Genomic DNA, 27,618 nt, shown 5'->3' with positions numbered 1-27,618 from the left:
CTAAAAGCCCCCCCAACTGGATTCAACATGAATTCATGGACTCAACTAAAAGCCCCCCAACAGGATTCAACATGAATTCATGGACTCAACTAAAAGCCCCCCCAACAGGATTCAACATGAATTCATGGACTCAACTAAAAGCCCGACCCAACAGGATTCAACATGAATTCATGGACTCAACTAAAAGCCCCCCCAACAGGATTCAACATGAATTCATGGACTCAACTAAAAGCCCCCCCAACAGGATACAACATAAATTCATGGACTCAACTAAAAGCCCGACCCAACAGGATTCAACATAAATTCATGAACTCAACTAAAAGCCCCCCCAACAGGATTCAACATGAATTCATGGACTCAACTAAAAGCCCGACCCAACAGGATTCAACATGAATTCATGGACTCAACTAAAAGCCCCCCCAACAGGATTCAACATGAATTCATGGAATCAACTAAAAGCCCCCCCAACAGGATACAACATAAATTCATGGACTCAACTAAAAGCCCGACCCAAAAGGATTCAACATAAATTCATGGACTCAACTAAAAGCCCCCCCAACAGGATTCAACATGAATTCATGGACTCAACTAAAAGCCCGACCCAACAGGATTCAACATAAATTCATGGACTCAACTAAAAGCCCCCCCAACAGGATTCAACATGAATTCATGGACTCAACTAAAAGCCCCCCCAACAGGATTCAACATGAATTCATGGACTCAACTAAAAGCCCCCCCAACAGGATTCAACATGAATTCATGGACTCAACTAAAAGCCCGACCCAACAGGATTCAACATGAATTCATGGACTCAACTAAAAGCCCCCCCAACAGGATTCAACATGAATTCATGGACTCAACTAAAAGCACCCCCAACAGGATACAACATAAATTCATGGACTCAACTAAAAGCCCGACCCAACAGGATTCAACATAAATTCATGGACTCAACTAAAAGCCCCCCCAACAGGAGTCAACATAAATTCATGGACTCAACTAAAAGCCCCCCCAACAGGATTCAACATGAATTCATGGACTCAACTAAAAGCCCGACCCAACAGGATTCAACATGAATTCATGGACTCAACTAAAAGCCCCCCCAACAGGATTCAACATGAATTCATGGACTCAACTAAAAGCCCGACCCAACAGGATTCAACATAAATTCATGGACTCAACTAAAAGCCCCCCCAACAGGATTCAACATGAATTCATGGACTCAACTAAAAGCCCCCCAACAGGATTCAACATGAATCCATGGACTCAACTAAACAAAGTTTACAGTTTGAACTAAAAGATACACAACAACATATCAATTATAACATGGGTTCTCACTTCACAAGTAGATTAGTTTTCAGTTGTCATGATTGGTCAAAAGTCATTTAAATGGGGACCACATTTTGTTTTGGAACATTTAGTCAAACACACTTTAATCCCTGTACATGTTTCATATTATCATGGTTTAAAATGGTTTAAACACTAACAAGACTGACCTGTACCCTTCCCTTCTCATTGTAATATATATATATATATAAAATCATGAACACTAACAAGACTGACCTGTATCCTTCCCTTCTCATTGTAATATATATATATATATATATAGACATAAACACTAACAAGACTGACCTGTACCCTTCCCTTCTCATTGTAATATATATATATATATATATATAGACATAAACACTAACAAGACTGACCTGTACCCTTCCCTTCTCATTGTAATATATATATATATAAAGACATAAACACTAACAAGACTGACCTGTACCCTTCCCTTCTCATTGTAATATCTATATATATATATATAGACATAAACACTAACAAGACTGACCTGTATCCTTCCCTTCTCATTGTAATATATATATATATATATAAAGACATAAACACTAACAAGACTGACCTGTATCCTTCCCTTCTCATTGTAATATACATATAAAGATATAAACACTAACAAGACTGACCTGTATCCTTCCCTTCTCATTGTAATATATATATATATATATATATATATATATATAAAGATATAAACACTAACAAGACTGACCTGTACCCTTCCCTTCTCATTGTAATATATATATATATATATATATATATATAAAGACATAAACACTAACAAGACTGACCTGTATCCTTCCCTTCTCATTGTAATATATATATATATATATATAAAGACATAAACACTAACAAGACTGACCTGTATCCTTCCCTTCTCATTGTAATATATATATATATAAAGACATAAACACTAACAAGACTGACCTGTATCCTTCCCTTCTCATTGTAATATATATATATATAAAGACATAAACACTAACAAGACTGACCTGTATCCTTCACTTCTCATTATAATATATATATATATACATATATAAAGACTTAAACACTAACAAGACTGACCTGTATCCTTCCCTTCTCATTGTAATATATATATATATAAAGACATAAACACTAACAAGACTGACCTGTACCCTTCCCTTCTCATTGTAATATATATATATATAAAAAGACATAAACACTAACAAGACCGACCTGTATTATATAAATGTTTAGTAACCTACCTGTGTTACTGCGTTGGTTGATCTGAGATCTGTGTTGAAAGAGGAAGTTGTGTCAGTGATCATCGCTTTTATACTTGCGTACGTACATACGTGTTTTTACACATGCGCAATGATGAATATTAATAGACACACCCTGTTGAAAGGTACTGGTTACACCAGGTGTTTACCCAATGGACGGGCTCAAAGGAAAACCATTCAACAGAATCGATTATGATGATGGTATTGTCTTGGTGTTTGAGGAAGAGAAATACCAGCAAAATATGGTTGAAAGATGTCTCATCTTTCAATGTCTTTTTAAGTCTTTTCAACCCCAAAAATATATTTTCAACGTCTTGTGCTCATAGGAAGGACTCCTGTTGACCTTTAAATTTAAATATCATTTACTTGATTGATTAATTAATTGCTCTTGTCATCTTTCCTCGCCACCATCTGTTGGTGGCAAGTGACGCACCTTCTCAAGTTCCCGAGTGGCGCATCAATCTAAGGCACTGCATTTCAGTGCTAGAGGCTTCACTACAGTCCCTGGGTCGAATCCAGGCAGTATCACAACCGGCCGGGATTGGGAGTCCCATAGGGCGGCGCACAATTGGCCCAGCGTCGTCTGGGTTAGGGGAGGGTTTTGATGGTGTAGGCCGTCATTGTAAAATAAGAATTTGTTCTTAACTGACTTGCCTAGTTAAATAAAGGTTAAATAAAAAATATTAACATTTAAAACTAATCCAATGGGTTTTGAAAAGGAGGCGAGGAGAGAGGATGTAAGGAACCAAGGAAACGCAACTGAGATCCTTCATTATTTTATGCCGTGTACTCTTCACTGATGGTCTGTGTTCCGTTGAGGATGGTCTGTGTTCTGTTGGGGATGGTCTGTGTTCTGTTGAGGATGTCCTGTGTTCTGTTGGGATTCAAACGCTCTTGATCTTTGATCAAATAAAGTTAATACAGTATGTCAGAGCAGTTGAAATCGTCAAGCTATCTGACGTAAGATAATGGCTCAATGTTTGTTGTTAACAGCTACAGCCTTCATGGGTAACACTTTAGACTAGTCTATCTGTGGATGTTCTACAATAGACCATGTTCTGCTGTTGTGTTCACCTGCAAACCGTCATGCCCCACCCTAAACCAACCGGTTTCAGTCTATTCAATTCAAATAGCTTCCATACATCTCATCACAGCACTAAAATAGAGTAATCATGCTAGATCACATTCCTAAGTATGAATCATGAAGTCACCTGAACAGGTTCAAAAAACAGCTTTAGGCCTCAAGACAGTTATAACTAAGACAGTTCTCTGTTAGCATTTTCCATAGGTTTTTTCTTTGTTTCCACCATGCTAATGCTATCGTTCCTGGATCTGCACCACAGATGAAAAACATTCCTTAGCTAAGAATATATCCATGTGCACAGGGGTTAAAACAAGAGTGGGGAACACCCAGCAGGATACAACATAAATTCATGGACTCAACGAAAGCCCCCCCAACTGGATTCAACATGAATTCATGGACTCAACAAAAGCCCCCCCAACAGGATTCAACATGAATTCATGGACTCAACTAAAAGCCCGACCCAACAGGATTCAACATAAATTCATGGACTCAACTAAAAGCCCGACCCAACAGGAGTCAACATAAATTCATGGACTCAACTAAAAGCCCGACCCAACAGGATTCAACATGAATTCATGGACTCAACTAAATGCCCGACCCAACAGGATTCAACATGAATTCATGGACTCAACTAAAAGCCCCCCAACAGGATTCAACATGAATTCATGGACTCAACTAAAAGCCCTCCCCAACAGGATTCAACATAAATTCATGGACTCAACTAAAAGCCCCCCCAACAGGATTCAACATGAATTCATGGACTCAACTAAATGCCCGACCCAACAGGATTCAACATGAATTCATGGACTCAACTAAAAGCCCCCCAACAGGATTCAACATGAATTCATGGACTCAACTAAAAGCCCCCCCCAACATGATTCAACATGAATTCATGGACTCAACTAAAAGCCCCCCCAACAGGATTCAACATGAATTCATGGACTCAACTAAATGCCCCCCAACAGGATTCAACATGAATTCATGGACTCAACTAAAAGCCCCCCCAACTGGATTCAACATGAATTCATGGACTCAACTAAAAGCCCCCCAACAGGATTCAACATGAATTCATGGACTCAACTAAAAGCCCCCCCAACAGGATTCAACATGAATTCATGGACTCAACTAAAAGCCCGACCCAACAGGATTCAACATGAATTCATGGACTCAACTAAAAGCCCCCCCAACAGGATTCAACATGAATTCATGGACTCAACTAAAAGCCCCCCCAACAGGATACAACATAAATTCATGGACTCAACTAAAAGCCCGACCCAACAGGATTCAACATAAATTCATGAACTCAACTAAAAGCCCCCCCAACAGGATTCAACATGAATTCATGGACTCAACTAAAAGCCCGACCCAACAGGATTCAACATGAATTCATGGACTCAACTAAAAGCCCCCCCAACAGGATTCAACATGAATTCATGGACTCAACTAAAAGCCCCCCCAACAGGATACAACATAAATTCATGGACTCAACTAAAAGCCCGACCCAACAGGATTCAACATAAATTCATGGACTCAACTAAAAGCCCCCCCAACAGGATTCAACATGAATTCATGGACTCAACTAAAAGCCCCCCCAACAGGATTCAACATGAATTCATGGACTCAACTAAAAGCCCGACCCAACAGGATTCAACATGAATTCATGGACTCAACTAAAAGCCCCCCCAACAGGATTCAACATGAATTCATGGACTCAACTAAAAGCACCCCCAACAGGATACAACATAAATTCATGGACTCAACTAAAAGCCCGACCCAACAAGATTCAACATAAATTCATGGACTCAACTAAAAGCCCCCCCAACAGGATTCAACATGAATTAATGGACTCAACTAAAAGCCCCCCCAACAGGATTCAACATGAATTCATGGACTCAACTAAAAGCTCCCCAACAGGATTCAACATGAATTCATGGACTCAACTAAAAGCCCCCCCAGCAGGATTCAACATGAATTCATGGACTCAACTAAAAGCCCCCCCCAACAGGATTCAACATGAGTTCATGGACTCAACTAAAAGCCCCCCCAACAGGATTCAACATGAATTCATGGACTCAACTAAAAGCCCGACCCAACAGGATTCAACATAAATTCATGGACTCAACTAAAAGCCCCCCCAACAGGATTAAACATGAATTCATGGACTCAACTAAAAGCCCCCCCAACAGGATTCAACATGAATTCATGGACTCAACTAAAAGCCCCCCCAACAGGATTCAACATGAATTCATGGACTCAACTAAAAGCCCCCCCCAACAGGATTCAACATGAATTCATGGACTCAACTAAAAGCCCCCCAACAGGATTCAACATGAATTCATGGACTCAACTAAAAGCCCCCCCAACAGGATACAACATAAATTCATGGACTCAACTAAAAGCCCGACCCAACAGGATTCAACATAAATTCATGAACTCAACTAAAAGCCCCCCCAACAGGATTCAACATGAATTCATGGACTCAACTAAAAGCCCGACCCAACAGGATTCAACATGAATTCATGGACTCAACTAAAAGCCCCCCCAACAGGATTCAACATGAATTCATGGACTCAACTAAAAGCCCCCCCAACAGGATACAACATAAATTCATGGACTCAACTAAAAGCCCGACCCAACAGGATTCAACATAAATTCATGGACTCAACTAAAAGCCCCCCCAACAGGATTCAACATGAATTCATGGACTCAACTAAAAGCCCCCCCAACAGGATTCAACATGAATTCATGGACTCAACTAAAAGCCCCCCCAACAGGATACAACATAAATTCATGGACTCAACTAAAAGCCCGACCCAACAGGATTCAACATAAATTCATGAACTCAACTAAAAGCCCCCCCAACAGGATTCAACATGAATTCATGGACTCAACTAAAAGCCCGACCCAACAGGATTCAACATGAATTCATGGACTCAACTAAAAGCCCCCCCAACAGGATTCAACATGAATTCATGGACTCAACTAAAAGCCCCCCCAACAGGATACAACATAAATTCATGGACTCAACTAAAAGCCCGACCCAACAGGATTCAACATAAATTCATGGACTCAACTAAAAGCCCCCCCAACAGGATTCAACATGAATTCATGGACTCAACTAAAAGCCCCCCCAACAGGATTCAACATGAATTCATGGACTCAACTAAAAGCCCGACCCAACAGGATTCAACATGAATTCATGGACTCAACTAAAAGCCCCCCCAACAGGATTCAACATGAATTCATGGACTCAACTAAAAGCACCCCCAACAGGATACAACATAAATTCATGGACTCAACTAAAAGCCCGACCCAACAAGATTCAACATAAATTCATGGACTCAACTAAAAGCCCCCCCAACAGGATTCAACATGAATTAATGGACTCAACTAAAAGCCCCCCCAACAGGATTCAACATGAATTCATGGACTCAACTAAAAGCTCCCCAACAGGATTCAACATGAATTCATGGACTCAACTAAAAGCCCCCCCAGCAGGATTCAACATGAATTCATGGACTCAACTAAAAGCCCCCCCCAACAGGATTCAACATGAGTTCATGGACTCAACTAAAAGCCCCCCCAACAGGATTCAACATGAATTCATGGACTCAACTAAAAGCCCGACCCAACAGGATTCAACATAAATTCATGGACTCAACTAAAAGCCCCCCCAACAGGATTCAACATGAATTCATGGACTCAACTAAAAGCCCCCCCAACAGGATTCAACATGAATTCATGGACTCAACTAAAAGCCCCCCCAACAGGATTCAACATGAATTCATGGACTCAACTAAAAGCCCCCCCCAACAGGATTCAACATGAATTCATGGACTCAACTAAAAGCCCCCCCAACAGGATTCAACATGAATTCATGGACTCAACTAAAAGCCCCCCCAACAGGATTCAACATGAATTCATGGACTCAACTAAAAGCCCCCCCAACAGGATTCAACATGAATTCATGGACTCAACTAAAAGCCCCCCCAACAGGATTCAACATGAATTCATGGACTCAACTAAAAGCCCGACCCAACAGGATTCAACATGAATTCATGGACTCAACTAAAAGCCCGACCCAACAGGATTCAACATGAATTCATGGACTCAACTAAAAGCCCGACCCAACAGGATTCAACATGAATCCATGGACTCAACTAAACAAAGTTTACAGTTTGAACTAAAAGATACACAACAACATATCAATTATAACATGGGTTCTCTCTTCACAAGTAGATTAGTTTTCACTTGTCATGATTGGTCAGAAGTCATATAAATGGGGACCACATTTTGTTTTGGAACATTTAGTCAAACACACTTTAATCCCTGTACATGTTTCATATTATCATGGTTTAAAATGGTTTAAACACTAACAAGACTGACCTGTACCCTTCCCTTCTCATTGTAATATATATATATATATAAAATCATGAACACTAACAAGACTGACCTGTATCCTTCCCTTCTCATTGTAATATATATATATATAAAGACATAAACACTAACAAGACTGACCTGTATCCTTCCCTTCTCATTGTAATATATATATATATATATATATATATATATATATATATATAAAGACATAAACACTAACAAGACTGACCTGTACCCTTCCCTTCTCATTGTAATATATATATATATATATATATAAAGACATAAACACTAACAAGACTGACCTGTATCCTTCCCTTCTCATTGTAATATATATATATAAAGACATAAACACTAACAAGACTGACCTGTATCCTTCCCTTCTCATTGTAATATATATATATATATATAAAGATATAAACACTAACAAGACTGACCTGTATCCTTCCCTTCTCATTGTAATATATATATATATATATATATATATATATATATATATAAAGACATAAACACTAACAAGACTGACCTGTATCCTTCCCTTCTCATTGTAATATATATATATATATATAAAGACATAAACACTAACAAGACTGACCTGTATCCTTCCCTTCTCATTGTAATATGTATATATATATAGATATAAACACTAACAAGACTGACCTGTACCCTTCCCTTCTCATTGTAATATATATATATATATATATATATATATATATATATATATATATATATATATATATATATATATATATATATATATATATAGATATAAACACTAACAAGACTGACCTGTACCCTTCCCTTCTCATTGTAATATATATATATATATATATATATATAAAGATATAAACACTAACAAGACTGACCTGTATCCTTCCCTTCTCATTGTAATATATATATATATAAAGACATGAACACTAACAAGACTGACCTGTATCCTTCCCTTCTCATTGTAATATATATATATATATAAAGATATAAACACTAACAAGACTGACCTGTACCCTTCCCTTCTCATTGTAATATATATATATATAGACATAAACACTAACAAGACTGACCTGTACCCTTCCCTTCTCATTGTAATATATATATATATAAAGACATGAACACTAACAAGACTGACCTGTACCCTTCCCTTCTCATTGTAATATATATATATATATAAAGATATAAACACTAACAAGACTGACCTGTATCCTTCCCTTCTCATTGTAATATATATATATATATATAAAGACATAAACACTAACAAGACTGACCTGTATCCTTCCCTTCTCATTGTAATATATATATATATATAAAGATATAAACACTAACAAGACTGACCTGTACCCTTCCCTTCTCATTGTAATATATATATATATAGACATAAACACTAACAAGACTGACCTGTACCCTTCCCTTCTCATTGTAATATATATATATATAAAGACATGAACACTAACAAGACTGACCTGTACCCTTCCCTTCTCATTGTAATATATATATATATATAAAGACATGAACACTAACAAGACTGACCTGTATCCTTCCCTTCTCATTGTAATATATATATATATATATATATATATATATATATATATATATATATATATATATATATATAAAGACATAAACACTAACAAGACTGACCTGTATCCTTCCCTTCTCATTGTAATATATATATATATATAGATATAAACACTAACAAGACTGACCTGTACCCTTCCCTTCTCATTGTAATATATATATATATATATAAAGATATAAACACTAACAAGACTGACCTGTACCCTTCCCTTCTCATTGTAATATATATATATATATATATAGATATAAACACTAACAAGACTGACCTGTACCCTTCCCTTCTCATTGTAATATATATATATATAAAGATATAAACACTAACAAGACTGACCTGTACCCTTCCCTTCTCATTGTAATATATATATATATATATATAAAGATATAAACACTAACAAGACTGACCTGTATCCTTCCCTTCTCATTGTAATATATATATATATAAAGACATGAACACTAAGAAGACTGACCTGTATCCTTCCCTTCTCATTGTAATATATATATATATATAAAGATATAAACACTAACAAGACTGACCTGTACCCTTCCCTTCTCATTGTAATATATATATATATAAAGACATAAACATTAACAAGACTGACCTGTACCCTTCCCTTCTCATTGTAATATATATATATATAAAGACATAAACACTAACAAGACTGACCTGTACCCTTCCCTTCTCATTGTAATATATATATATATATATATATAGACATAAACACTAACAAGACTGACCTGTACCCTTCCCTTCTCATTGTAATATATATATATATATATATATATATATATAGATATAAACACTAACAAGACTGACCTGTACCCTTCCCTTCTCATTGTAATATATATATATATATAGACATAAACACTAACAAGACTGACCTGTATCCTTCCCTTCTCATTGTAATATATATATATATATATATAGACATAAACACTAACAAGACTGACCTGTATCCTTCCCTTCTCATTGTAATATATATATATATATAAAGACATAAACACTAACAAGACCGACCTGTACCCTTCCCTTCTCATTGTAATATATATATATATATAAAGACATAAACACTAACAAGACTGACCTGTACCCTTCCCTTCTCATTGTAATATATATATATATAAAGACATAAACACTAACAAGACTGACCTGTATCCTTCCCTTCTCATTGTAATATATATATATATAAAGATATAAACACTAACAAGACTGACCTGTACCCTTCCCTTCTCATTGTAATATATATATATATATAAAGACATAAACACTAACAAGACCGACCTGTACCCTTCCCTTCTCATTGTAATATATATATATATGACATAAACACTAACAAGACTGACCTGTACCCTTCCCTTCTCATTGTAATATATATATATATAAAGACATAAACACTAACAAGACCGACCTGTATTATATAAATGTTTAGTAACCTACCTGTGTTACTGCGTTGGTTGATCTGAGATCTGTGTTGAAAGATGAAGTTGTGTCAGTGATCATTGCTTTTATACTTGCGTACGTACATACGTATGTTTTATACCTGTACAATGATGAATATTAATAGACACACCCTGTGGAAAGGTACTGGTTAAACCAGGTGTTTACACAATGGACGGTCTCAAAGGAAAGCCATTCAACAGAATCGATTATGATGATGGTATTGTCTTGGTGTTTGAGGAAGAGAAATACCAGCAAAATATGGTTGAAAGATGTCTCGTCTTTCAATGTCTTTTTAAGTCTTTTCAACCCCAGAAATATATTTTCAACGTCTTGTGCTCATAGGGAGAACTCCTGTTGACCTTTACATTTAAATATCATTTCCTTAATTGATTAATTAATTGCTCTTGTCATCTTTCCTCGCCACCATCTGTTGGTGGCAAGTGACGCACCTTCTCGGGTTCCCGAGTGGCGCATCAATCTAAGGCACTGAATTTCAGTGCTAGAGGCTTCACTACAGTCCCTGGGTCGAATCCAGGCAGTATCACAACCGGCTGGGATTGGGAGTCCCATAGGGCGGCGCACAATTGGCCCAGCGTCGTCTGGGTTAGGGGAGGGTTTTGATGGTGTAGGCCGTCATTGTAAAATAAGAATTTGTTCTTAACTGACTTGCCTAGTTAAATAAAGGTTAAATAAAAAATATTAACATTTAAAACTAATCCAATGGGTTTTGAAAAGGAGGCGAGGAGAGAGGATGCAAGGAACCAAGGAATCGCAATTGAGATCCTTCATTATTTTATGCCCTGTACTCTTCACTGATGGTCTGTGTTCCGTTGAGGATGGTCTGTGTTCTGTTGGGGATGGTCTGTGTTCTGTTGGGGATGGTCTGTGTTCCGTTGAGGATGGTCTGTGTTCTGTTGGGGATGGTCTGTGTTCTGTTGGGGATGGTCTGTGTTCTGTTGGGGATGGTCTGTGTTCTGTTGGGGTTGGTCTGTGTTCTGTTGGGGTTGGTCTGTGTTCTGTTGGGGATGGTCTGTGTTCTGTTGGGGATGGTCTGTGTTCTGTTGGGGATGGTCTGTGTTCTGTTGGGGATGGTCTGTGTTCTGTTGGGGATGGTCTGTGTTCTGTTGGGGATGGTCTGTGTTCTGTTGGAGATGGTCTGTGTTCTGTTGGGGATGGTCTGTGTTCTGTTGGGGATGGTCTGTGTTCTGTTGGAGATGGTCTGTGTTCCGTTGAGGATGTCCTGTGTTCTGTTGGGGATGTCCTGTGTTCTGTTGGGATTCAAACGCTCTTGATCTTTGATCAAATAAAGTTAATACAGTATGTCAGAGCAGATGAAATCGTCAAGCTATCTGACGTAAGATAATGGCTCAATGTTTGTTGTTAACAGCTACAGCCTTCATGGGTAACACTTTAGACTAGTCTATCTGTGGATGTTCTACAATAGACCATGTTCTGCTGTTGTGTTCACCTGCACACCGTCATGCCCCACCCTAAACCAACCGGTTTCAGTCTATTCAATTCAAATAGCTTCCATACATCTCATCACAGCACTAAAATAGAGTAATCATGCTAGATCACATTCCTAAGTATGAATCATGAAGTCACCTGAACAGGTTCAAAAAACAGCTTTAGGCCTCAAGACAGTTATAACTAAGACAGTTCTCTGTTAGCATTTTCCATAGGTTTTTTCTTTGTTTCCACCATGCTAATGCTATCGTTCCTGGATCTGCACCACAGATGAAAAACATTCCTTAGCTAAGAATATATCCATGTGCACAGGGGTTAAAACAAGAGTGGGGAACACCCAGCAGGATACAACATAAATTCATGGACTCAACTAAAAGCCCCCCCAACAGGATTCAACATGAATTCATGGACTCAACTAAAAGCCCGACCCAACAGGATTCAACATAAATTCATGGACTCAACTAAAAGCCCCCCCAACTGGATTCAACATGAATTCATGGACTCAACTAAAAGCCCCCCCAACAGGATTCAACATGAATTCATGGACTCAACTAAAAGCCCGACCCAACAGGATTCAACATAAATTCATGGACTCAACTAAAAGCCCCCCCAACAGGATTCAACATGAATTCATGGACTCAACTAAAAGCCCGACCCAAGAGGATTCAACATAAATTCATGGACTCAACTAAAAGCCCGACCCAACAGGATTCAACATAAATTCATGGACTCAACTAAAAGCCCGACCCAACAGGATTCAACATAAATTCATGGACTCAACTAAAAGCCCCCCCAACAGGATTCAACATGAATTCATGGACTCAACTAAAAGCCCGACCCAACAGGATTCAACATAAATTCATGGACTCAACTAAAAGCCCGACCCAACAGGATTCAACATAAATTCATGGACTCAACTAAAAGCCCCCCCAAAAGGATTCAACATGAATTCATGGACTCAACTAAAAGCCCCCCCAACAGGATTCAACATGAATTCATGGACTCAACTAAAAGCCCGACCCAACAGGATTCAACATGAATTCATGGACTCAACTAAAAGCCCCCCCAACAGGATTCAACATGAATTCATGGACTCAACTAAAAGCCCGACCCAACAGGATTCAACATAAATTCATGGACTCAACTAAAAGCCCCCCCAACAGGATTCAACATGAATTCATGGACTCAACTAAAAGCCCGACCCAAGAGGATTCAACATAAATTCATGGACTCAACTAAAAGCCCGACCCAACAGGATTCAACATAAATTCATGGACTCAACTAAAAGCCCGACCCAACAGGATTCAACATAAATTCATGGACTCAACTAAAAGCCCCCCCAACAGGATTCAACATGAATTCATGGACTCAACTAAAAGCCCGACCCAACAGGATTCAACATAAATTCATGGACTCAACTAAAAGCCCGACCCAACAGGATTCAACATAAATTCATGGACTCAACTAAAAGCCCCCCCAAAAGGATTCAACATGAATTCATGGACTCAACTAAAAGCCCCCCCAACAGGATTCAACATGAATTCATGGACTCAACTAAAAGCCCGACCCAACAGGATTCAACATGAATTCATGGACTCAACTAAAAGCCCCCCCAACAGGATTCAACATGAATTCATGGACTCAACTAAAAGCCCCCCAACAGGATTCAACATGAATTCATGGACTCAACTAAAAGCCCCCCAACAGGATTCAACATGAATTCATGGACTCAACTAAAAGCCCCCCCAACAGGATTCAACATGAATTCATGGACTCAACTAAAAGCCCGACCCAACAGGATTCAACATGAATTCATGGACTCAACTAAAAGCCCCCCAACAGGATTCAACATGAATCCATGGACTCAACTAAACAAAGTTTACAGTTTGAACTAAAAGATACACAACAACATATGAATTATAACATGGGTTCTCTCTTCACAAGTAGATTAGTTTTCACTTGTCATGATTGGTCAAAAGTCATTTAAATGGGGACCACATTTGGTTTTGGAACATTTAGTCAAACACACTTTAATCCCTGTACATGTTTCATATTATCATGGTTTAAAATGGTTTAAACACTAACAAGACTGACCTGTACCCTTCCCTTCTCATTGTAATATATATATATATATAAAATCATGAACACTAACAAGACTGACCTGTATCCTTCCCTTCTCATTGTAATATATATATATATAAAGACATAAACACTAACAAGACTGACCTGTACCCTTCCCTTCTCATTGTAATATATATATATATATATATATATATATATATATATAGACATAAACACTAACAAGACTGACCTGTATCCTTCCCTTCTCATTGTAATATATATATATATAAAGATATAAACACTAACAAGACTGACCTGTACCCTTCCCTTCTCATTGTAATATATATATATATATATAAAGACATAAACACTAACAAGACTGACCTGTATCCTTCCCTTCTCATTGTAATATATATATATATATAAAGACATAAACACTAACAAGACTGACCTGTACCCTTCCCTTCTCATTGTAATATATATATATATATAAAGACATAAACACTAACAAGACTGACCTGTACCCTTCCCTTCTCATTGTAATATATTGTCGTGTCTTTGGGGGTACCATTAAACTGAAGATATGTTTATCAATTAGCTCCCTGTAATTATTATCACGCGATTAAACTGATTAATCGTTTAATTGTAATTAACTAGGAGGTCGGGGCACCAAGGAGAATATTCAGATTACAAAGCTATAATTTTCCTAATATAACTTTCCTGTACTATAATATTATATTCTATTATAGTATAGGTCGATTATCGTCTAAGTTTAAATGGTGTATTTTCCTCTCGTCCAGTCTCATTCCAAAACGTCGTAAATTGTTGTATCTGCACAAACCCAGTCTTTACTAAAATCATCCATACATCAATTGTCTTAAAATCATTTATTTACTACACTAAGTAATTAACAGAAAAACATACAAACAGTAATTATCGTCAACAAAGGATTGGTATCGGAATGTGCCCTTGTGGGCTAAACAGTCTGGTCGGCCTGTTGAACAATGGGTCATAAATGGTCAGCTGAGAAGTTTACACAGAGTTCATTAACAATTGACAATTGAAGGCTCACTCATTCGGGAACAATTGCAATCAATATATATATATATGCTCAGTGTGTCGTTCTGATTCTTGTTGGAGAGTAGTTCTGTTGGGGAGTTTTGTCCGCGTTCTCTCTCTCTCTCTCGGTTAGAATGGATCTTTCAGAGCGACATTCATTAATGTCGTCGTAGAATGGTGGTTTCGTTGGTCTTCGCGTTCGATGATATAATTTACTTAGCTGCAGACTAATAATTAATATCAAAGACTTGTTCTTATTCTGTCGGTATCAATAGTCTAAAAGTTAACCACGTGGTATGGTTCACTTTCAGTAGAGGAATTGGAAGGTAGAACCTATGTGCCCACGGAGTGTAGGCCTGGTCTGGAGAAATGTAAATCAGGGAGTGTTTTATAGTGCCCATAGAACAGCTTGTCAAATGACGCCTGGTCCTGTATGGGTGTTGGGTGATGGTACAAAGGGGAGGGGGTCAACTGTCCTTCCTGTACCCAAAGAGGCCAACGTCATGACATACCCCCCCTGGTGGTTTGGATCTTGTTTATCCTGCAAGTTACAAATCAACATAAAATCATGACCACGTGATGTCCCATTGGTAGATCATCGTTGCAGTCCTCTCTGGTGGTTGAACAGTTATAGGCTGTCTGGAAGCGGAGCCGTCCACCACAAGGATGGGCAGTTGATGTCCGGTTGGTGATCGCCGTTGCGGTCTCCTCTAGTGGTGTACCTTGGTAGGTTCCCTGGAAGCTGTAAAGTACCCCAGGAAGGGCCAGGGGATGTCCTGGTTGGTGATCGCCGTTGCGGTCCCCCCCTCTGGTGGTTTACCTTGGTAGGCTCTCTGACAGCGGGCATGCCGCCACAGGGATAGGCTGTGGGTGTCCGGATTTGGGGTCGCGGTTCCGGACCCGTCGTCCAGACTGGAAGATCTGGGCAGTAACTTAGGCAGATGTTAACAACGCACACACACTCATGAAATATATATAATTACATTCATTCCCCAATGAGCGGCATTGTGGCACTAAGTGATGGTTGTATGGGGACTTTGTTTATGGCTCTATCACTTCCTAAGTGTCAAAGGAACTGAACCGAAAAGGAATGAAAGCATAAACAAAACAAAAATATACAAAATATAGTTCACACAAAAAAAATAATCTAATTGGACTATATTCTATATACGTCCAATGTTCTGGCAAAATGATTATCATGGCATTGTCTCTAATGCCATATCTAGGGTTTTCCTACTTGGTGTGTTGCTTAGGCGCTATCCTAAGTTGATAACTATATGATACGTCTACAGCTGTAATGCACTAGTTTTGGGCAGTCTACAGGTATGACCTACGGACTTCTGGGAAGAAAACTGGTGAGTGCTGTAGAGTCAAAGGCCTAGAAGTAAATGTTCAACTTTACTAAGGCTGGTATATTGCTTGGGCCCTTAAGTGGTCCTAGCATAAATCCTAATTGGATGTTCCGTTGTGCATGTGCGTTTATGCTTACACAAGCGCGCATGTCAAGGGAAGAAAACCAAGTATCCGGGCAGATTACAACTTGTTCAGAATGAGTCTGACGTAGTCAGGTAATTTTCAGGTCAATGCCTGGAGGTCAGTCAGAATTGGTGTCAAGGGAGTCTGTAGTAGTTTTCTACAAGTCACTGTCTTCCACTATTGTAGTGGCGATAGGTATGAAGTCTATTTCATAGCTATGTTATCCACGGAGGAGCTAACCTCACGACGGAAGTACTCTTTAAGTGTTGGACCAGTCATACGTGGTGTAATCATGGTTCATGACTTCTAATAATTTTACTCCTGAATGGAGGGTCCTATTTATTAGTGACATGTGTGTTAACCATTGGAAGAGTGCACTGGAGATTCCCCTCCATGTGTTGCACTCTGAGTGACTCCTATGTCGCTGTTGTCAATAGCAATTTAACTTGTGAGGTTACTAATCCTCTTACTGAGTGTAGCTGGTATTGGTACTGGTATTCAAGGGGACCAGTTATCCTACCGATTTATTCTGAAATATTATCTACCGGAACACATGATTGGAGCATTTTACCAGTTGTATTGTAGTTGGACCTACGCATGGCAAAGAATGATTATTGTTGCCATTTGTTTTGGAGGTGGACAAGTCCACTGGACTTCCTTTACGACCAGTGTGGTACACCTCAGTACTATCTTAGACGTGTTCTAAGATAATCCCCGTCTAGGGGCCTGTCTGCTCCTCACTGTTCTCATAGGAGAGTTTACAACTAGATTTGATTTATGCTCTGGCGGCCTCGTACGGTGTTGTCCGTAGTCTCGACCCCCCCACCGGCCTCGATGAGGCTCATCATGGGTCTGGGCTACTATTCCCCCCCTTTGTGCCTCGGGACCCCCCCACCAGCGGGTGGTGTTGGTGTCCGATGCGCAAATGAAAAGGTCGGACCCTATGTACGAGTTGTCAGCGGCCGCGTTTTTATGAGAGTGGCTGTAACCTTTCAACCAAATCTCCTGGTGTTTGTGCTTGAAAACGCTCAGTGGCTGTCGAGGCATGTCAGTCACCACCGCGTCCGCGTGTGGCAACCTCTTCATTACCTGTGAACTGAGACGAGGATATCGGTCTGTGATATCGCAAAGTGTTTCACAAGTGGGAGTCATCGGGTCAGTTGCTGGACTGACGCCATTAGTGTCATTGTAAGGGGTGACAGTCCCCAACAAAGCGGAAGGTGTATCATCGGAAGCAGAGTATACTCTGCGCATCAATGTTTTTCTTGCTGGGACGGCCGCAGTGCTTGCGGAAGTGTCCAAAGGGAAAGAAAAGTTCATCTCAACTACCGTATTACATGACTGCAAGGAGGAGGGAAGATGCTTATTCACAGAGACAGCTGGCTCGAAATCATGAAAAGAATGGTCAATCAGGTTGGCTGATGGAATGTGTCGAGATATCGTACTATCTCCGTGGATCGGATTTTGTACCAAGAGGTTTCTAAACGTCTTTTTCTCAAGGGGTGCTTTCGACAGATACCCCTCGTGAAGGACTGCGTTGCAGCTAGCGTTAGGGGGAGACGGTGTGGCCTGTGACCATACCTGGTTGGTTTTCCAATCCATCAATGGGAGTAACCAATCCATCAAGTCTGCTCCAAGTAGCAGGGTTACAGTTTCGAGGCTGGTAACATACACAGGGTGAACGAGCGATACGTCCTGGAAGTGTAGTTTCAGCATGACTCTCAATGTGAGAGGCGAGGTAGTCTGAGTGACCCCTCGAAGTTTAGTGTCGCATCGTTCCACTTTTAACCAACGTTTAGTTGGTTTCAAAGCCCTTTTGAGATCATCAAACAATGTTTGAGAGATGAGTGATATTGTCGCACCCGAATCAATTAGCGCATTACAAGCTAAGCAGTCCTCCAGGACTGTTTCCAGGTATGGCCGTTTAGATTCGTGGTTAGTGGACATATTCCCCACAAAGTGGAGTGGTCGTTCGCAACGACGTGATGTGCCATGTCTGTTCAAGATGGAAGCAGATTGACTTTTCTGATTTTGAGTGGGCTTGGCTTTAACGAAGCGTTTGACCTTTTCCTTCGCAACTTTTGTATCAGAGTCTATAGACAGAGCCCGGGGGCTTGTTTCTTGATCAAGCGGGCCCTGGATAGGGTCTTGAATGAGAGCGGGAGAAATTTGAACTTTAACGTCCATGCTATGGGTGTTAATTCCTGCGGACCTGGTGTCCGGTAATTCCCCGTCTAGTCCTTGTGACTTATCTTTTACTCTTTTCTCAAATTGTTCTCGCTTAAGTTCTTCCCATAGTGGGACTTCTGGAGAACATTGGTCTACGTTTTGGTCGTCCTTCAACCCTTTGTTACCCTTGTGCTCTGACACTTTTTGTGGGTTGGGTGCAGGAACGTGGCGAACGGGTCGATTGTAGCCGCCCCCAAGAGCAGAACCAATCACATGCCAAGAACTATGTTTTTTTCCCCCATCGAGCCACATTCAAACAGAGCAGGACAGACAGGTTCCAATCTAAGTGCCAATTCAGTTTATCTCCAGGGGTTTAGACTTGCTGGATGATTTGAAAATAGCTTTTTGTCCACACCAGTGGTGGGCTTTGTGTAGAAAGAAAGATACATATGAAGAAAAGAACCCCATACCTACTGTGAAATATGGTGGTGGATCTTTGATGTTATGCGTCTATTTTGCTTCCTCTGGGGCCCTTGTCAAGGTCAACAGCATCATGAACTTTACCCGGTACCAGTACATTTTGCCAAAAACCTGGTTGCCTTGACCGCAAGTGGATCTTCCAGCAAGGAAATTACGCCAAGCACACATCAAAGTCAACATTTTGCAATGGCCATTTCAGTGTCTGGACTTGAACCCCATTGAAATCCTGTTGGTTTGAATTAAAGGGGGCAGTCCATAAGTGCAGACAAAGGATATCAAGAATCTAGAAATGTTCTCTATGGAGGAATGGTCTTAGATCCCTCCCAATGTGTTCTCCCATTTCATTACCAGTTTTTGTTAATGAGGAAGATCAGTGTGAGAAGGGGCGAAGAGTGAGTGTGTAGGGGACGAAGTGTGTGTGTGTGTGTGTGTGTGTGTGTGTGTGTGTGTGTGTGTGTGTGTGTGTGTGTGTGTGTGTGTGTGTGTGTGTGTGTGTGTGTGTGTGTGTGTGTGTGTGTAGGGGTCGAACAGTGTGTGTGTTTAGGGGGCGAACAGTGTGTGTGTGTGTAGGGGTGATTTTCTAATTGTTATTATAATTATATCTCTCTCCATTACCTTCTATAGCCCGACCAAAAAGACAGTTGCTTTATTAATTTACAATCATTTAGTGTAGACAGGGCCTTTCCAGAAGTTGAGGGTGGGGTATGTTACGCTCAGTACGCTATATATGCAATATACAGTACCCTATATACTGTATGCAGCGATCACCAACAGTCTCTGGTTTAGACAGGACCTTTCCAGAAGTTGAGGGTGGGGTATGTTACGCTCAGTACGCTATATATGCAATATACAGTACCCTATATACTGTATGCAGTGATCACCAACAGTCTCTGATTTAGATGTGGTTGCCATAGCAGTAGGCTACTACACTATCACAACTGATTTTTCTAGATTCATTTAACCAAAGCTTAGCTGGTCATTGAGTACCATTGGATCTGGCTTGTTCTTGTGAACCACCGGTGGGGTGTCTATTGAACTGAATTCTTATTTCAATATGGTGAAACTATTCCTTTATAAAAAATGTTTCAAAAGAAACATGAAACATCTAATAGTTATAGCGTAAAAACAGGTGAGCTGGGGAAGGGGAAAGGGGATACCTAGTCAGCTGCTCGTTGCTACGTCATTTCACTGAGTCTACCTTTAACCTCTTGAGATGGGAAAACATGTTTCTTTATGAAGTTGAATGTGCTCTTTATGACAATGTTACAATTAGGTGACATAAATAGTTGTTTTAAACCAAATTACCCAAAAGGCACTATTGATGGAATGACCCTCTTATCAACCAATGGACTTCATAATAATGATATGGTGAATGAGTTTATCAGGAAGTGCATAGGAGATGTTGTACCCAATGTGACTATTAAAACCTACCCCAAGCAGAAACCATGGATAGATGGGAGCATTTGCGCAAAACTGAAAGCGCGAACCACCGCATTTAACCAGGGCAATAAGACTGGGAATATGGAAGACTACAAACAGTGTAGTTATTCCCTCCGCAGAGCAATCAAGCACGCTAAACGTTGGTATAGGGACAAAGTTGAGACTCAGTTGAAAGGCTCAGACACGAGACGTATGTAGCAGGTGTTGGGGTAGGTTCCTTGTTCCTTATCAATCATTGGCTTATTGGTGAAATCAGCAATCGGACAATATCTTCTTTAAGTAAATCAATTAAACCTTTATTAATGCAATTGCAGACAGAAGTTGACAACGGAAACACAGCAGGCATGTTTCAGAGTAAGTTCTGCAAAATAAAAAAAGGTCAAAGTTGCTTTAATACGCTTGCAGTCGAACCCCTAGTGATGTAACTGCCTACGTCAACACCTTCTACTCATGAGACCAAGCCCATGCATATACAGTTATACAAAATTGCAGGAGAGAACAATAGTTCCAGTGTTTTCTAAGGGCTCAGCAGTAATTTTACAGTGGTATGTCTGACTTGTCTCTTATCTCTTTACTCCCCTGCAGGGTTCTGTGTCTATGTATCTCTTTTGGTCTTGAGGCGCTTTCTCACAGACACCCTGTTTTGACTTCAATAACTCACACATCTCTCAGACCGTTTCTATAAAAGGCAGAGACTAGAAATGAACTGTGGAACAGTATTAAACCTTATAATGAATATATATATTGCTAATCTGTGGTCCAGGACCCTGTAAATTAAGTGGGGGAGGGGTCTTATAGCCCTTCCCCTTCTATTAATACAAAATAAGCATAATCAATTATTATAAATCATCAATCATTTGGTGCAGCCCCTATCATGACCCCAAGGTGAACCCCATCACAGGGTCTACAGACAATCACGGATTATAAAGGGAAAACTAGCGACCAGGACACCGACGTCTTGCTTCCCGGACAGGCTGAACACCTTCTGCGTTTGCTTTGAGGATAATACAGTGTCACTGACGCAGTCCGCTATCAAGGACTGTGGGCTCTCCTTCTCCATGGCCGAAGTGAGTAAGACACTTAAGAGTGTTAACCCTCGCAAGGCTGCCTGCCCAGATGGTATCCCTAGCCACATCCTCAGAGCATGCGCAGACCAGCTGGCTGGTGTGTTTACAGATATATTCAATCTCTCCCTATCCCAGTCTGTTGTCCCCACATGCTTCAAAATGGCCACCATTGTCCCTGTACCTAAGAAAGCAAAGGTAATTGAACTAAACTACTATCGCCCCGTAGCACTCACCTCTGTCATCGTGAAGTGCTTTGAGAGACTAGTCAAGGATCATATCACCTCCACCTTACCTGTCACCCTAGACCCACTTCAATTTGCTTACTGCCCCAATAGATCCACAGATGATGCAATCGCCGCCACACTGCACACTGCCGTATCCCATCTGGACAAGAGGAATACCTATGTAAGAATGCTGTTCATTGACTATAGCTCAGCATTCAACACCATAGTACTCTCCAAGCTCATCATCAAGCTCTATGTCCTGGGTCTGAATCCCGCCCTGTGAAACTGGGTCCTGGACTTCCTGACAGGTTGCCCCCAGGTGGTGAAGGTAGGAAACAACACCTCGTCTTTGCTGATCCTCAACACTGGGGCCCCACAAGGGTGCGTGCTCAGCCCCCTCCTGTACTCCCTGTTCACCCATGACTGTGTGGCCAAGCACGCCTCCAACTCAATCATCAAGTTTGCAGACGACACTACAGTGGTAGGCTTGATTACCAACAACGATGAGACAGCCTACAAGGAGGAGGTGAGGGCCCTCGGAGTGTGGTGTCAGGAAAATAACTTCTCACTCAACGTCAACAAAACTAAGGAGATGATCGTGGAAACAGCAGAGGGTGCACCCCCCATCCACATAAATGGGACCGCAGTGAAGGTTGAAAGCTTCAAGTTCCTCGGCGTACACATCACTGACAAACTGAAATGGTCCACCCACACAGTCAGTGTGGTGAAAAAGGCACAACAGCGCCTCTTCAACCTCAGGAGGCTAAAGACATTTGGCTCGGCACCTAAAACCCTCACAAAATTTTACAGCTACACAATTAAGAGCATCCTGTCGGGCTGTATCACCGCCTGGTACAACAACTGCACCGCCCACAACCGCAAAGCTCTCCAGAAGGTGGTGCGGTCTGCCCAACGCATTACCGGGGACAAACTTCCCGCCCTCCAGGACACCTACAGCACCCGATGCCATAGGAAGGCCAAAAAGATCATCAAGGACATCAACCATCCGAGCCACTGCCTGTTCACCCCGCATTCATCCAGAAGGCGAAGTCAGTACAGGTGCATCAAAGCTGTGACCGAGAGACTGAAAAACAGCTTCTATCTCAAGGCCATCAGACTGCTAAACAGCCCATCATTAGCACATCAGAGGCGGCTGCCTATAGACAGACATAGAAATCACTGGCCACTTTTAGAAATGGATCATTAGCCACTTTAATAATGTTTCTGTATCTAGCATTACTCATCTCATATGTATAAACTGCACTCTACACTATTCTACGGTATCTTAGTCACTTTTAATTGTGTTTAAATATTGCATCACCCATTTCTTATGTATATACTGTATTGTATTCTATACTACACCACTGACTGTTAAACAGCATCTCCAGCACATCAGAGGCTGCTGCCTATAGACATAGATTAGAAATCACTGGCCACTTTAAGGAAATGAAACAATAGGCACTTTAATGTTTCTGTATCTTGCATTACTCATCTCATATGTATAAACTGTAATCTATACTATTCTACGGTATCTTAGTCACTTTAATTCTGTGTAAATATTGCATCACCCATCTCATATGTATAAACTGTATTCTATACTATTCTACAGTATCTTAGTCACTTTAATTCTGTGTAAATATTGCATCACCCATCTCATATGTATATACTGTATTCTATACTGTGCCACTGTATCTTAGTCCAATGCTGCTCTGACATATGTATATATTCTTAATCCATTCCTTACCTAGATTTACGTGTATTTTGGGGTAAATGTTGTGAAACTGTTAGATATTACTTGTTAGATATTACTGCACTGTCGGAGTTAGAAGCACAAGCATTTCACTACACCCGCAATAACATCTGCTAAACACGTGTATGTGACCAATACATTGGATTTGAATCATTTCACAGGTCATTTCTAACTACTAACTATACTAATAACTCACCCCAGGTGTACTCCTCTAACTACTAACTATACTAGTAACTCACCCCAGGCGTACTCCTCTAACTACTAACTACACTAGTAACTCACCCCAGGTGTACTCCTCTAACTACTAACTATACTAGTGACCCACCCCAGGTGTACTCCTCTAACTACTAACTATACTAGTAACTCACCCTAGGTGTACTCCTTTAACAACTAACTATACTAGTAACTCACCCCAGGTGTACTCCTCTAACTACTAACTATACTAGTAACTCACCCCAGGTGTACTCCTCTAACTACTAACTACACTAGTAACTCACCCTAGGTGTACTCCTTTAACTACTAACTATACTAGTAACTCACCCCAGGTGTACTCCTCTAACTACCTACTAACTATACTAGTAACTCACCCCAGGTGTACTCCTAACTACTAACTATACTAGTAACTCACCCCAGGTGTACTAATCTAACTACTAACTATACTAGTAACTCACCACAGGTTTACTCCTCTAACTACCTACTAACTATACTAGTAACTCACCCCAGGTGTACTCCTAACTACTAACTATACTAGTAACTCACCCCAGGTGTACTAATCTAACTACTAACTATACTAGAAACTCACCCCAGGTGTACACATCTAACTGCTAAAAACCTGTTTTTGCGTTGTCATTATGGGGTATTGTGTGTAGATTGATGAGGGAAAAAACAATTTAATCTGTTTTAGAATAGGGCTGTAATGTAACAAAATGTGTAAAAAGTCAAGGGGTCTGAATACTTTCCACGTACACTGTATGTCTGAGAAAAAAAACATGTTTCATCCCATATGATCTAGTACACAATAAACACTTCAACCCATATGATCTAGTACACAATAAACACTTCAACCCATATGATCTAGTCCACAATAAACACTTCAACCCATATGATCTAGTACACAATAAACACTTCAACCCATATGATCTAGTTCACAATAAACACTTCAACCCATATGATCTAGTACACAATAAACACTTCAACCCATATGATGTAGTCCACAATAAACACTTCAACCCATATGATCTAGTCCACAATAAACACTTCAACCCATATAATCTAGTACACAATAAACACTTCAACCCATATGATCTAGTACACAATAAACACTTCAACCCATACGATCTAGTCCACAATAAACACTTCAACCCATATGATCTAGTCCACAATAAACACTTCAACCCATATGATCTAGTCCACAATAAACACTTCAACCCATATGATCTAGTACACAATAAACACTTCAACCCATATTATCTAGTACACAAACACTTCAACCCATATGATCTAGTACACAATAAACACTTCAACCCATATGATCTAGTACACAATAAACCCTTCAACCCATATGATCTAGTACACAATAAACACTTCAACCCATATGATCTAGTACACAATAAACACTTCAACCCATATGATCTAGTACACAATAAACACTTCAACCCATATGATCTAGTCCACAATAAACACTTCAACCCATATGATCTAGTACACAATAAACACTTCAACCCATATGATCTAGTCCACAATAAACACTTCAACCCATATGATCTAGTACACAATAAACACTTCAACCCATACGATCTAGTACACAATAAACACTTCAACCCATATGATCTAGTACACAATAAACACTTCAACCCATATGATCTAGTCCACAATAAACACTTCAACCCATATGATCTAGTCCACAATAAACACTTCAACCCATATGATCTAGTACACAATAAACACTTCAACCCATATGATCTAGTACACAATAAAAGTATAATAAAACATATACAAATATGTGTCCCTGCTATAGACAAGGGGAGAAGGACTATGGTCTAAATCAACATTTGGGCCATTTAGACAGCGTGTGTCCCTGCTATAGACAAGGGGAGAAGGACTAGGTAAAGGGTCTAAATCAACATTTGGGCCATTTAGACAGCGTGTGTCCCTGCTATAGACAAGGGGAGAAGGACTAGGTAAAGGGTCTAAATCAACATTTGGGCCATTTAAACAGCCTGTGTTACTCCTATAGACAAGGGGAGAAGGACTATGTAAAGGGTCTAAATCAACATTTGGGCCGTTTAGACAGCGTGTGTCCCTGCTATAGACAAGGGGAGAAGGGCTATGTAAAGGGTCTAAATCAACATTTGGGCCATTTAGACAGCGTGTGTCCCTGCTATAGACAAGGGGAGAAGGACTAGGTAAAGGGTCTAAATCAACATTTGGGCCATTTAGACAGATTGTGTCCCTGCTATAGACAAGGGGAGAAGGACTAGGTAAAGGGTCTAAATCAACATTTGGGGTATTTAGACAGCGTGTGTCCCTGCTATAGACAAGGGGAGAAGGGCTAGGTAAAGGGTCTAAATCAACATTTGGGCCATTTAGACAGCGTGTGTCCCTGCTATAGACAAGGGGAGAAGGGCTATGTAAAGGGTCTAAATCAACATTTGGGGTATTTAGACAGCGTGTGTCCCTGCTATAGACAAGGGGAGAAGGACTATGTAAAGGGTCTAAATCAACATTTGGGCCATTTAGACAGATTGTGTCCCTGCTATAGACAAGGGGAGAAGGGCTATGTAAAGGGTCTAAATCAACATTTGGTCCATTTAGACAGCGTGTGTCCCTGCTATAGACAAGGGGAGAAGGACTATGTAAAGGGTCTAAATCAACATTTGGGCCGTTTAGACAGCGTGTGTCCCTGCTATAGACAAGGGGAGAAGGGCTATGTAAAGGGTCTAAATCAACATTTGGGCCATTTAGACAGCGTGTGTCCCTGCTATAGACAAGGGGAGAAGGACTATGTAAAGGGTCTAAATCAACATTTGGGCCATTTAGACAGCGTGTGTCCCTGCTATAGACAAGGGGAGAAGGACTATGTAAAGGGTCTAAATCAACATTTGGGCCATTTAGACAGTGTGTGTCCCTGCTATAGACAAGGGGAGAAGGACTAGGTAAAGGGCTCCATTTTGTTGTTCTGTAGCATATGCAATGTGTCTGCCTCCAACATAAAACATTTCTTTACTTCCACACATAATTACTTCTTTATTTATTTTAGGTTTAAGGAAGTGTGTAGGTCGCATTCTTTATTGTAGAGCTATGAAAGTTATATATTTAGATTCAACTGCTCGAGACAAATTCAGCAATTGCTTTGCCATGTCTGTGCTGTGAAGC

The sequence above is a fragment of the Salmo salar genome, chromosome 07 (assembly GCF_965601325.2).
Source record: "Salmo salar chromosome 07, fSalSal1, whole genome shotgun sequence".
In the NCBI taxonomy this organism is placed as follows: Eukaryota; Metazoa; Chordata; class Actinopteri; order Salmoniformes; family Salmonidae; genus Salmo; species Salmo salar.
Note: the sequence above shows the minus strand (reverse complement) of the source record.